Below are 14,718 nucleotides of genomic sequence, written 5' to 3' on the forward strand. Positions count from 1 at the left end.
TATATATAATATTTTATTTAATTTATATATTATATATATATTTCAGGGATTTCACCAAATTTATGAAACCCATCCATGTGAACCTAAGATAATAACTTCTAACATCATAAATTTGTAATTTGAGGCCATTCAATTTGGCTCTGAGATTCTTAGCAACTAAGCTGAAAAGGGAGGTGCATTTAACGCACTTTTAGTGTTATTTGAGGGTTTCTATTCACCACAAATATGTGAGTTTTATGATAAGCTGCCTAGTTTATGCTAAAAGAAAAGAAAATAGAAAAAATATAATTGTGTCTTTTAAGTAGAGAACAGAGTAAATCCTGGGAAGTAAAATGCTCTCTTGTTCCTCATTTATTTAGAAATCAGTTTTTTGTTACTCCACAAGGGTCTGGCCATATCGACCTAAGTGCTACAGCTGAGAAATAAAAAATTTGCCTGCTTTTAAAATTTAACTTTGTGGCTCAGTGTCTTTTTTTAGTCAGGAGATGGAACTCTACCACAAATTCTTACCCCAAATAATAAGGGCCTATTTCTCCTTTATGGGGCATTTTGAAATGGAGAAAAAGAAGAACCTCATTTAGCCTTCTAACATAAGGATATATATATATATATGTATGAAAAAATGGTGAGGGCCAGAACTCTGCTTCTGTCAGCCCAAAGAGAGGCTGTTCTTCAAATCTCCTTAGCCATTTCCATAAACCGTAAAGAGAAACAGATATTGAATTCACCTTGACTATAGTCATGGTATTTCTAAAATCATGAGTTAGCAGTGAGTGGAAGAATATCTGAGGTATAAATATAATAAATACTACTGTTTCCAGTGTCATAACTTCAAGATAACAGCTTCCCAGTTTAGGTTGAATAAAACCACAGGCTCTAACTGAGTTTTAAAAATGTTACTATTTGGTGTATTGTTTTACTGGAATAGTTATTGGGGTGAATCCTCTGTTTTCATTGAGGCAGAGATTTTGTCATTGACCTCAATCATAGGTGAATATCACAAATAAGAGCATATATGCCATGAGCCATGGCCAAAAGCACAGGAAATCCTGAAGTTCTGTTACAAGCAGCAAAAAGTAGATACATTAGTGGAGTATCCTTTCGGTGAAAAAGTCACTGGTAAGTAGAAGAGACCCCAGCAATTCCAGGAAGCAAGTCATGAATAAAGCTCACTCAAGGGAAAGTTCTCACATGGAAAGTAGATTTTCTTATTACAGTTTATATTCCTATATTTCTTTTTTTCTTTTTCTTTTTTTTTTCAGTCAGTGTCTCGTCTGTCACCCAGGCTGGACTGGAATTCAGTGGCATGATCATAGCTCACTGCAGCCTTAAACTCCAGGACTCAAGCAATCCTCCTGCCTCAATGTCCCAAGTAACGAGTATTACAGGTGTCCATCACTAATCTTGGGTAATTTGTGTGTCTGTGTAGAGTGGGAGTCTTGCTCATGCCTATAATCATGCCTATAATCCCAACACTGCGGGAGACTGAGGCAGAAAGATCACAGTCTCCCGCAGTGTTGGGATTATAGGCATGATTATAGGCATGAGCTGTCACACCCAGCCACCTTGTTTTCTACTTTAATGATAGAGGCAGGTAAGCCATCTTCCTAGGTGATGAAGGTTTCCTCATTCAGAGGGGCTGAATTATTAGAGCAAATGGTCACAGAAACATCAATCTATCCTTGACCAACATACTATTGCATTACATCATTTCCATTATCTGATTAAAAAATATCTAAATAAATCAGTGCTAAAGGGAACTAACATTGTGTAAACATATATCATGTAATAGGAACCTATCACATATAATCTCCTTTGACACAATAACTATAGTAGCCACATCTTATTATTAGTTTATAGATGCAAAAGCTATAGCTCAGAAAGTAAAGTATCTAGCCTAAAATTGCATATTGTTGACCTTGAATGTTTAGAGACAAAGTTTCTTGGTAAAAATTTAACTAATGATTTGACCTATATTTTCCAAGAAAGGAGAAATTATTTACAGAGGATAAGTGTGACTGAAAAGCGAGCTTAGTAGAATATAGGTCTGATGAACGATACCTTGAAAACTGAAGAACAAATGAGATTATGCAATATCTATGAAGCCAGTAAGAAAATATTTTAAAATGTTTTACAGTGACTCAAGATAGATTATTACCAAATCAGATTGCTTAGTAAAGAGTGAAAATAAACTATGCAATTTACAGCACTGTGACAGGATCAGTGGGAGAACTAGTGAATGAGGGTTACTAAAGTAGATGAGCATATGACCAAGAAAGCATGGAGGTGGAGTTCCCAAGGCAATATTGCATGGTATAGTAATAGCCCTATGGTCCAAGACAGTTGTGCACTGGTGTGGCAGATACTCTTAAAGGCAGTTTGAAAGGTATACTGCTTAGCATAGCTCCTCAAAAGAAGAGATGGTTCAGTCACTTTTATAAGTTTCTGTAGACAAATTATACAGACAACATAATACCTTATTATTTTTGTATATTTACCATAAATTGATTTTAGAACAAATTAATATTTATGAAGATTTTTAACTTAGTGCCATTTTAAAGCTGTTTGCTTGCTTGCTTTATTTATTTATTAACAGCTTTATTGAGGTATGATTAATAAACAAAGAACTGCACATATTTAATTTGTGTAATTTGTTGATTTGGATATATGCAAACATCTGTGGTACCATCACCACAATCAAGGTAATACACATATTCACCACCTTCCAAAGTTTTTTGTGACCCATCCCTACTTTTTGTGATAAGAACACTGTACATGATCTAACTTTTTAGCAAATTTTCATCTGCACAATTCCATATTGTTATCTAAGCACATACTGTTACACAGGCACTATGTTGTACAGCAGATCTCTATAATTTATTCCTCTAGCAAAACTAAAATTTTATACTCATTGAAAACATTCCCCATTTCCCCCACCCCCACAGCTCTTAGAGACCACTATTGTATTCTCTGCTATTACAAGTTTTTCTATTACGTATATACCTAATATAAGTGAAATTGTGCAATGTTTATCTTTCTGTGATTGGTTTATTTCACTTAGCATAATGTCCTCCAGGGTCACCTATTCATCTATGTTGTCACAAATAGTGAGGTTTCCTTATTTATTACAGCTGAGTAATATTCCATGGTATGTACAATCCACATTTCCTTTCTCTGTTGATCTGTTGAAAGAACTTGGGTTTAAAAACAATCCTAAAATTTATGTAAAACCACAGAAGCCAAATTAGAATAATCAAAACAATCAAGGAAAAACAAAGCTGGGGGCATCACATTTTCTAATTTCAAATTATATTACAAAGCTACTGTAATCAAAACTGTATAGTATTGGTATAAAGGCAGATATATAGACCAATGGAACAGAACAGAGAGCCTAGAAAAAAAAAATCCTACACATATGTGTTGAATTAATCTTTGGCAAGGATACCACAAATACATAAGGATAGAAGAGTTTATTTAACAAATCATGGCGAAAAAACTGAGTATCCACAAGTGAACGGATAAAATTGGATCTTTATATTCTACCACACAGAAAAATCAACTCAAAATGGATTAAAAACTTAAATGTAAAAACCTGAAACTGTAAAACTCCTACAGAAAAAAAAACTAAAAAAAGAAAAGCTTCTTGATGTTAGTGTTGCCAACGGTTTTGTGGATATAATACCCAAAGCACAGGCAATAAAGCAAAACAAACAAATGGAACTAAATCAAACTAAAAAAGCCTTCTGTTTTGCAAAGAAAAGAATCAGAATGAAAAAGGAAATATGCAGAAAGGAAGAAAATATTTGCAAACTACATATAGCCGTGTATCACTTAAAAACAAGAATATATTCTGAGAAATGCATTCCTTGGTGATTTCATCGTGCCAACATCGTAGAGTATACTTACAGAAATGTAGGTAGTCATAGTCTACTACACATCTAGACTATATGGTATATCCTTTTGCTCCTAGGCTATAAACCTGTACAACATTTTACTGTACTGGATACTGTAGGGCAATTGTTATACCATAGTAAGTATCTGTGTATCTAAATGTGTCCAAACATAAAATTGCACAGTAAAAATATAGTATTACAAACATATGGGACCACCATCATGTGTGTATTTCATTGTTTAACAAAACATCATATGTGGTACATGACTATATATGGCAAGGAACTACTTTTTAAAATATTTAATGAGCTCCTACAACTTAATAGCAAAAATGACAAATAACCTGATTTTAAAAATGAGCAAAGTAGTGGGAGGTGTTTGGATTGTGGTTGTGGATCCCTCATGAATGTCTTGGTGCCATCCTTGTCTTCCTGGTGGGTAATTTCAATATATTAGTTATTTTGAGATCTGATAGTTGGAAAGAGTCTGGCACTTCCTTTCCTCTCTTTTTATCTTCATCACCATGTGATGCTTGCTCCATTCTACCATGATTGAAAACTTCCTAAGGCTCTTGCTAGAGGTAGATGCTGACACCATGCTTCTTGTAACACAGAACCATGAGTCAAAGAAATCTCTTTTCTTTATAAAAGAATAATAATTCCTTACTAAAACTCTGAGTTTTAGAAATTGCTTCATGTGACTAATGTATTTTTAAACATATATATATATGTATATGTGTGTGTGTGTGTGTATATATATATATATATATATATATATATATATAATTTGCAGAGAAAATAGAATTCCTGTATAAATGAATGCCCCAATTTATTTTTCTATATATTGAATTTTCTACTACAACTCTCTTTGTATGCCATCTATACTAACATTTTATTTCTTTTGAGGATTATTTTGAACACATGGTCTTGTAAAAATTTAACTTTTCCAACTTAACTTATTAATTATATTAGCAAAATATTATATGTGCCATTGTCAAGTAAAATGTAAGATGACTACTAAAGACAGTCAAAGGAACTGAACAGATATTTCTCTGTTTTATATTTTTATACAAGCTAAATAATGGTAACACATGAACACAACAGAAACTGGAACCTACTTGAAGGTGGGAGGTAGGAGGAGGAAGATTAAAAAAATACTTGGCAAGTTGTATACTTATTGCCTTGGTGACAAAATAATCTGTACAACAAGCCCCAGTGATATGCATCTTACATATATAACACCCCTGCACATGTGTCCTTGAACCTAAACTAAAAGTTAAGAAAAAAAAAACCCATCATCCTTAACTGCTCATGATACCTACCACAGATAACACAAATATCAATGGTAAAGAGCTATTCATGTAAAAATATAAATTAAAGTGAATATTTCAATATAAGAACATATATTTTCAAGATGAAGAAATACATAAAAACAGTAGTTAGAAAATGTTAAGGCAATACATCCAGAGAAATGCCCCACTCAAAAATATGACAACTTTCAGAGCTCCTATTATAATGCCTGATATGGTATGTACACACCACTGGTTGTACACAACCATTGGTTGACTAAGGTCAACCTTTGGATGAGGTTGCCATTTGTCTCTAAAGATGAGCCTTAATAAGCCAAAAACATTAAGTAAATAAACTATAATAATAAGCTTGATCAATGGATTATGATTAAATATAATACAAAGAAAAACAAACAGTACAAGAGATCTCTAGGTGACTATATCACAGGTGTACAAAAAATTGGGCTTTTTCAATTTCCTAGATTACTGGAATGAAATTAATACCACTCAGAAGACATTGAATTGAATTTTCTTTTTAACCTGTAATGTAGATAAATGTTTTTCTCTCTATTATATCATTTTCTCTCCACCTTTCCCAGTCCATAACAAGACTGTTGTTCCGTAGTCAATTTCAAGAGATTCCCTGAACTCCAGAAGTCTATCCGTAAATTGTAGGCAATAAAAACCTTTCATGTAAAGGAAGAATAAAGAAGAGGCAAAAGAGTTTTTTCTCCATTTGCTTATCTAAATTTTATACTAAGCTCTCTAAATATCTGAATACATAAAACATTTTTACCACATTCCTTTCTTCTTACCATATGCAACACTGCTAATATTTTTTTTTAAATCTACTAAAAACTTAACAGTAGTATACCATTAGGGGGCCCCCACTTTGCTGTAAATCTTTATATACTTTTCATTCAGAAATTGCACTTTTAAGAATTTATTCAAACAAACACTGTTCTAATAAGAAAATATTATTTACTGAATATTGATTACAATCCTTGATGATGGTTAAAATGCATGCCTATGAAATGTTGCAAAAATAGGTAGCCTGAAAAAACTCAAGTGTGTATACATACAAACACACAAAAACACACCCATATGAATATATGTATACAGTCAGGTACCACATAAAAACATTTTGATTGTGATGAACTGCATATATGATGATGGTCCCATATGATGGAGGTGAAAAATTTCTATTGCCTTGTGACCTCATAGACATTTTGTTATCATAGCACAATTTATCACTCATGTGTCTGTGGTAATACTGGTATAAGCAAAACCAACTGTGCTACCAATCATGTAAAAGTACAGCACATGTAATTATGTAGAATACATATTTAATAATCATAAATGACTGTGTTATTGGTTTATATATTTACCATACTATGCTTTTTATCATTATTTGCAGTGTATTCCTTTTATTTATAAAAAAAGTGGACAGTAAAACAGCCTCAGGCAGGTTTTCAGGAGGTATTCCAGAAGAAGGCTTTGTTATAATAGGAGATGACAGCTCCATACGTGTTATTGCCCTTGAGGTCCTTCCAGTGGGACAGGCTGTGGAGGTGGAAGAGAGTGATATTGATGATCTTGACCCCGTGTAGGCCTAGGCTAATGTGTGTGTTTGTGTCTTGGTTTTTAACAAAGACAATGAAAAAAAGTAAAAAATACATACATGGAAAAAGCATATATAGGAAAAGAAAATATTTTTTTGCATAGCTGTAGATTGTGTTTTAGGCTAAGTGTTGTTACAAAAAAGTCAAAAAGTAAAAAAAAGCTAAGGCTAATTTATTATTGAAGAAATAAAATACTTTTTCTAAATGTAGTGTATTCTAAGTACAGTGTTTATAAAGTTTACAGTACTATACAGTAATATCCTAGGGCTTCACATTCACTCACCACTCACTCCCTGACTCACCCAGGGCAACTTCCATTGCTGCAAGCTGCATTCATGTTTAGGGATTCTACTGATGTACCACTTTAATTTTTTATACCGTATTTTTACTGTACCTTTCTATTTTTTTTTTTTTTTATTTTTTGAGATGGAGTCTTGCCGTGTCACCCAGGCTCAAGTACCGTGGTGTCATCTTGGCTTACTGCAACCTCCTCCTCCTGGGTTCAAGTGATTCTCCTGCCTCAGACTCCCAAATAGTTGGGATTATAAGCACATGCCACCATCCCCAGCTAATTTTTGTATTTTTAGTAGAAATGGGGTTTCACCATGTTGGCCAGGGTAGTCTAGAGCTCAAGTGATCCACTTGCCTTATCCTGTGGGATTACAGGCATGAGCCATTACACCCAGCCTTACTGTGCCTTTTTAATGTTTAGATATATTTAGATACATGAATATGGTTGTGTTACAATTTTCTACAGCAGGGGCCCCCAACTGGCAGTCCATGGTCCACGGCTTGTTAGGAACAGGGCCACATAGCAGAAAGTGAGAGGTAGGAGAGCAAAGGAAGCTTCATCTGTATTTATAGCTGCTTCTCATTGGTCACATTACTGTCTGAGTTCTGCCTCCTGTCAGATCACTGACAGCATTAGATTGTCACAGAATCACGAATCCTATTGTGACTGCACATATGAGGGATCTAGGCTGGGTTCTCCTTATGAGACTTTAATGCCTGATGATCTGTCACTATCTTCCATCGCCTCCAGATAGGGCCATCTAGTTGAAGAAACTGAGCTTAGGGCTCCCACTGATTCTACAGTATGGTAGGTTGTATAATTATTTCATTACATGTTAATAGAAACAAAGTATACAATAAATGTAATATGCTTCAATCATCCTGAAACTATCCCTCCCACCCTGGTTCACAGAAAAATTGTCTTTCCATTTATGGGGCCAACAAACATATGAAAAAATGCTCATCATCACTAGTCATTAGAGCAATGCAAATCAAAACCACATCAAGATACCATCTCAAGCCAGTTAGAATGGTGATCATTAAAAATTCTGGAGACAACAGATGCTGGAGAGGATGTGGAGAAATAGGAACACCTTTACACTATTGGTGGGAATGTAAATTAGTTCAACCATTGTGGAAGACAGTGTGGCAATTCCACAAGGATCTAGAAATAGAAATTCCATTTGACTCAGCAATCCCATTACTGGGTATATACCCAAAGGATTATAAATTATTCTATTATAAAGACATATGCACATGTATGTTCACCGTGGCACTGTTTACAATAGCAAAGACTTGGAACCAACCCAAATGCCCATCAATGATAGACTGGACTAGGAAAATGTGGTACATATATATCATGGAATACTATGCAGCCATAAAAAACGATGAGTTCATGTCCTTTGTAGGGACATGTATGAATCTGGAAACCATAATTCTCAGCAAACTGATGCAAGAACAGAAAACCAAACACTGCATGTTCTCACTCATAGGCAGGTGTTGAACAATGAGAACACATGGACACAGGGAGGGGAACATCACATACTGTGGTATGTTGGGGGGTGGAGAACTAGGGGGGAGGGAAAGCAGGGGGAGGGGAGGTTGGGAAGGGATAGCACTGGGAGAAAAGCCTGATGTAGGTAACGGAGGGATGGAGATAGCAAATCACCATGGCATGTATGTACCTATGCAACAATCCTGCAAGATCTGCACATGTACTCCAGAACCTAAAGTACAATAAAAAGAAAAAAAAGATAAAAATTAAAAAAAAAAAACCAGAAAAATTGTCTTCCATGAAACTGGTCCCTGGTGCAGAAGAAGTCTGAGACCACTGATCTATACTATTCAGTACAGTAACAAGCTGTACAGATTTATAACCTAAGAACAATAGGCTATATCATATAGCCTAGGTGTGTATTAGGATATACCACCTAGGTTTAGTTCAAGTGCAATCTACAATGTTCACACAATGACTAAATTGCTCAAAGTTGGATTTTTCAGAATGTATTGTTGTTGTTCAGGAAAAGGTGACAGTATGGTAAGTATACAAATATGTAGCCTAGTAAAATCAAGTACAATATGTACATGCACAAAGATATATATATATATATATATATGTATATATATGTGTGTATATGTATACACACACATACACACACATCTGTATATAAACTATCCAAATATGTGGCTTCATAAAAGTCAAGTACAGTATGTGTGTATATACATATGTATGTGTGTGTGTGTCCACAGAATATTGAGCAATCACTAAAAATGGTATTGGGCAATCATGGGTTTTAAGAAGGAATTCAAGAATTCATATTATTAGCTATGATATCTTTTTAAAGTATACATTATTTGTGCATAAATATTTATGTGTTGTATACATTCTACAACTCTCAACACCTGGAATATAGTAGTTACTTAATGTATATTGTTTGCATCAATGAAAAAAATGAGTAAGTCATTTGATTTATGAACTGAATAACAAAAGATAGAGTTTAGTTGAGGGTGAAAAATAAAGAGGGCATTATAGAACAAGAGAAAATGAGTCATTTAGATTTAATGTTTAATGTTCATGTCACTGTAAAGAGGAAGGCTTTCTTTAGGAGATTTTGTGTTGAAATAATCACATAAAAATAGTTGAATAGAGGTGCTTACGGGGCTAAAAAAAAGCCTAAAATTCTAGTGAAGTAGAAACATCTCTGAAAACTCCCCCTCTTCTATTTGGAAACTTCACTGCACTAAGGAAAATGTGAATAGTTTTCTTTTGCAGGAGTTTGGTATAAAATGAATCATTGTTTCACATCCAAACTTTATATCCCATGTATTTGTTGAATTTTAGATTTTTAAATGGTTCCTTTTATATCAGGTAGTGTCTTTAATGTTTCTTATGTATTACAACCAACTAATATCCATATGTACATATATACATCCATAGACACAGACATCTCCCCACATACATAAGCCTTTTTTATATGACAGAAGGCGATTTCATTTAATGATGGCAGTGATGGATAGTTACACATTCACAATCGATTGCTTCAATACCTGCTCATAATCCTACAATATTAAAAAGAATCCCTTAACATTTACTCTTGATGCTCTTTAGAAAGCAAATATATTTCTGTTCCTGAATAAAATGCAGAGTATTAAAGATTTAGATAAATTACACTGACTGCTGCCAGTGGTGTCCCCTGCAGCGAATTAAAAAATACATTTAGCATAAAATCAAGGAGCAGATGTTATTTTTGCAGTCATTGTTCAAATGGCTCCAGTGAGCTGCATTTTCCTGGTGTTCCTTTGACTTCTCATAGAAAGAATGACTTACATTTTTTTTTTTGTATCTATGAAAGGATACACAGGGTGCTAATGGTGATGATAATTTAACTCATAATCATATTGTAAACTCTTTTTGAAGTAGAGTAACAACTTAACAAAACAGGAAAAGCTGGCTTAGTCTTGAGAACCCTAGAATATCAAAGGTCTTCCTTTAACACTGTGGTGCAGAGCCATGAGAATTTACATGCTGTATTAGCAAAGAGAGAATCAAGAGGTATTGTGCAGCTTTACATTCCATCATACTTTATTTAGGGTAAGGGATGAGACAGAAGAGTCTTTGGGAAACCCAGTTCATTTCTTCAGGGCTAATCTGGAGTGTGATAAGAAGCCATTATGCTGGGTCAAGTGTGTCTTTAAATAGAATAGACGTGAGGATATAATGAGTGATTTCTCCATAACACCAAAATAGAACAGACAGATGGTACTGAGGCATTCTAACTTATTTGTAGGGTATGATCCTAAGTAGTGACACATTTACCAGACATCTAATGCAGTTGATTTTAAGGAACATCAACAAAAAATTAGAAAGGCTTCTAATTCACTTAATGCTTAATAGGTAAAGAATTATATGGAAACACAATTGTAAGGACTTGTTTTCTGAATATAACTTTCGTTTCATGTAAGACATAAAATAGGCTACTATTTGCCTCTTTTCAGCATTCCAAAACATAAACTACTGGTAACAAACAGCCATTTCACTTTTCTTTGGATCTTTTCCTTTGGCTAGAATATCTGTATTCTACTGTCTATCTCTAGTACCCGTTTCTTCTAAGTGACTACCTCTGATTGCTCCAGAGAGAAAATGCCTACTTCTTCATCTTCATTTCTAATATCTTCATTTTGCACACCTTGATAGTTTGAGGCTCTGGAGCTGACTGACTTCTGTTCTTTTTCCACAGAGCCTTACACAATGCCTCTCTCACAATGCATGATTCACATGTATTGCATCCTAACTGATGACTAGTTATAAGATGATTGAATGAACAAATGAATGAATGAAATGTTAATCTAAAATATTTATATCTCAAAGTGATTTCATAAACTTTCTTCCAAGGCAGGAGAAAATATACTATTTTTATTTAAAACGATATTAGCAGCTACTAAATTTTGAGCATCCAATGTGTTATGAGGCAATCACTTGATCACTTGTGTGTGTGTGTCTGTGCGTGTGTGTGTGTGTGTGTGTGTGTGTGTGTGATGTTCCTCAGAACAATCTTCAAACATAGACATCATCTTCCTAACACAAATGAGGGAAAGGATGACTTAGAGGACTGAAATGACAATTCCAGTGTCACACAAATAATAAACTATACTAAAACCTATATTTTATATTACTAACTAAAGTGAAAATCCCAGAAGATTTCATGATATGATTTAGGATACTGATTCAGGAAAAAAAAAACAAAACTGCAGCCTAGGTCTTCTAAAAATGTATATCAATAGAGGCAAAAGAGAACTGAATGAGAGATCTTGCATTTTTACTGTAACTGAAATGAACAACTTGAGATCACAATATAATATCTCTATCTGTGAATCTGGCTCAAGATGCAGTTTTTTTTTTTTTTTTTTTTTTTTTTTTTTTTTTCCTTATTCCCACTCTACGAAGTAAAGTTCTGGCTGGGCACAGTGGCTCATGCCTATAATCCTAGCACCCTGGGAGGCTGAGGCAGGTGGATAGTCTGAGGTCAGGAGTTCGAGACCAGCCTGGCCAACATGGTAAAACCCTGTCTCTACCAAAAATACAAAAACTTAGCCAGGTGTGGTGGTGGATGCCTGTAATTCCGGCTACTCAGGAGACTGAGGCAGGAGAATCTCTTGAACCCAGGAGGTGGAGGTTGCAGTGAGCCGCGATCATGCCATTGCACTCCAGCCTGGGTGACAAGAATGAAACTCTGTCTCAAAAAAAAAAGGAGAGTAAAGTTATTTGAACTAAAGATAGGGCTACAGAAGAATATCCTTAAATTTCTGACTGTTCAAGATACAGCTGGAGGAGCTGGAGGAGCAGGCAGGAGGTTTTCAGAAGCTTGTCCAAGGTCTTATTAGTTTTGCATTTACTTTGGGGCTGTGGGCCAAAAAAAGAGCATTCATTCATGTAAAGACTTATTAACTCCTGAAGAGAGAAAAACCAAGTCATCTTTTGCTTAGGAATGGTTTCCTGCCTGTACTCCTGCCATTTTTATTACCCCCCCCCTTTTTTTTTTTTTAAGCAGGGCAGCTAGAGTGTTATATTTAAAATTTAAATCATTAGATACTATTAGTCTTTCTACTTAAAATTCTCCAATGGCTTCCCATATCACTTAATACTCTATTTACCACCCTTGCATGTCCTTCACTGTGACACTCTCTTTAGCCTCCTTTCTTGCTACACTCTTGCAGAGACTTTGCATGTGCTATTTTCTTTATCTGGAATGCTTTCCATACATATCTACTGGCTAATCTCTCTTCGGATCTCAGCTTAAATAGAAGTTACTCTGAAAAGCCTTTTCCTGAACCCTGTCCCTAAGTACGAATTCACCCATTTTACTCTCACATAGAACTTCAAGATTTGTTTTTTAGCATTCATAAAAAAATGTAATTTATTTAGTTAACACTTTGCTTTCCCATTAAACAGAAATTCTAAGAAGAAAACTTAAGTCTCAGTAACTGTTTATGAGATGAATGAATAATTCAATTAAAAATACCCTGGAATTTGGAAAGATTTTGTTCTTTAAATCAGATATTCTTGTTTTCTAGATTTTCTGTGGAGCTACTAAATTCACCAAAAGCCAGGGTTAACTGGCATCAATATACACCTCCCTATCTTCTTTTCAGCTAATTACCTAGTGGCACCACAACAGGGCTAGAGGATTTGGAAAGGCTTTCTAAGAAGAAGGTGATTAAGGTCACATTAAGATTTCAACTTATCTCATCAGCAAAATGATGTCCTAATAGGTATTATTTAGTACTTGTAAAACCAATTAGGTGTAATGGTAATATCCTTAGGAAAAATACCAGAAGTTTATCAAAGAGATGTAAGCACCTTGATAAAAAGGAGAAATGAAGCAAAACTCATTTTTCATGAAGCTGTAAGCCAAATTTTCATTTGTCATATGTTTAAACTGTTTTTAAAACGGTTACTACGATGATTTTAATTACTAAGTACTACATGTATTGTGAACTGAGCATCTATTACATAACTAAACACCTTCAATGACATGTCAAGCTATACAGTACTTTCTCATGAGGAAAAAATGGGCTCAGAAGCTTCTAGCTGATAAAGCAGCCCTGTTATACAGCCCTGGTCCATGTATTCCCAAATCCCAAGTTCATAATTTAGTTCCTTTAATTTTTCTCAGGCTGAAATATAGGTCATTATCACTAAACAAAATTTTACATTTTTGTATTAAATTACTGCTGATCATCTATGAGCTATGCAGTAGCTTTACCTACAATATTAATATGATTTGAATTATAATCTCAAAATTTTATAAAATTAAAAAGTTGTAATTTATCCTTTGAATTAGTTTGTTCTGTATTGCTATAAAGGAATTCCTAAGACAAAGTAATTTATAAAGAAAAGAGGTTTATTTGGCTCATGGTTCTGCAGGCTGTACAAGAAGGATGACTCCAGCATCTGCTTCTGGTGAGGGCTTTAAAAAGCTTTTACTCATAGCAAAAGGCTGTGGGGAGCCAGCATTCTACGCAGTGAGGGAAAGAGCAAAAGAGAGGGACAAAGGTGCCAGGCCATTTCTAACAATCAATTGTAGCATGAACTAAGAGAGCTGGAGGCAACACCAAACCATTCATGAGGGATCTTCCCCCATGACCCAAACACATTCCAGTATCTTCCAGTATGTTGGCCCCACATCAGAAACTGGAGACCCAATTCAATGTGAGATTTGGAGGGAATAAGTACCTAAACTATGTCGTCACTTACATTGTTTTCGACTGACCGAGATGATCATTTATGTAAATTTTCACAGGGACCCTTTCATCCAAGATATTTTTACATAAAGAAATTGAGTATTTAAAGAAAACTTTATTGGAAAATTTGATTTAGATCATTTAATTTTAAAATGAAAATAACAGGTAGAATTGGGACATTATGCCACTCCATTTATTGGACAATGTAGAATATTGAGAGTTTAATTTTCACAATACTTATTCGGGTAAATATAAAATAATATATTTTTTTCTGAATTATTATACATTATCATAATTATCTTCCGAGTATTGTTAGCTTATAAAAATGTATATTTTATTCATTCATGAATTTTAATTGAAATTGAGGACAAAAACAGAAAACAA

The 14,718-nt window shown here is 34.4% G+C and overlaps 1 long non-coding RNA gene across 1 annotated transcript in view; it reads left to right on the forward strand.

Annotated features, from left to right (window-relative positions):
• Positions 1-6,825, forward strand: part of LOC116537924 — a 14,663-nt gene extending 7,838 nt beyond the window's left edge. The window contains exon 3 of the long non-coding RNA XR_004263418.1: positions 6,734-6,825. This is a non-coding gene — a long non-coding RNA (uncharacterized LOC116537924). The remainder of the gene's footprint in view (positions 1-6,733) is intronic.
• The last annotated feature ends 7,893 nt before the right edge of the window (positions 6,826-14,718 follow it).

This window comes from Sapajus apella, unplaced genomic scaffold, assembly GCF_009761245.1.
Source record: "Sapajus apella isolate SASKATOON/1434 unplaced genomic scaffold, GSC_monkey_1.0 scaffold4, whole genome shotgun sequence".
NCBI lineage: Eukaryota > Metazoa > Chordata > Mammalia > Primates > Cebidae > Sapajus > Sapajus apella.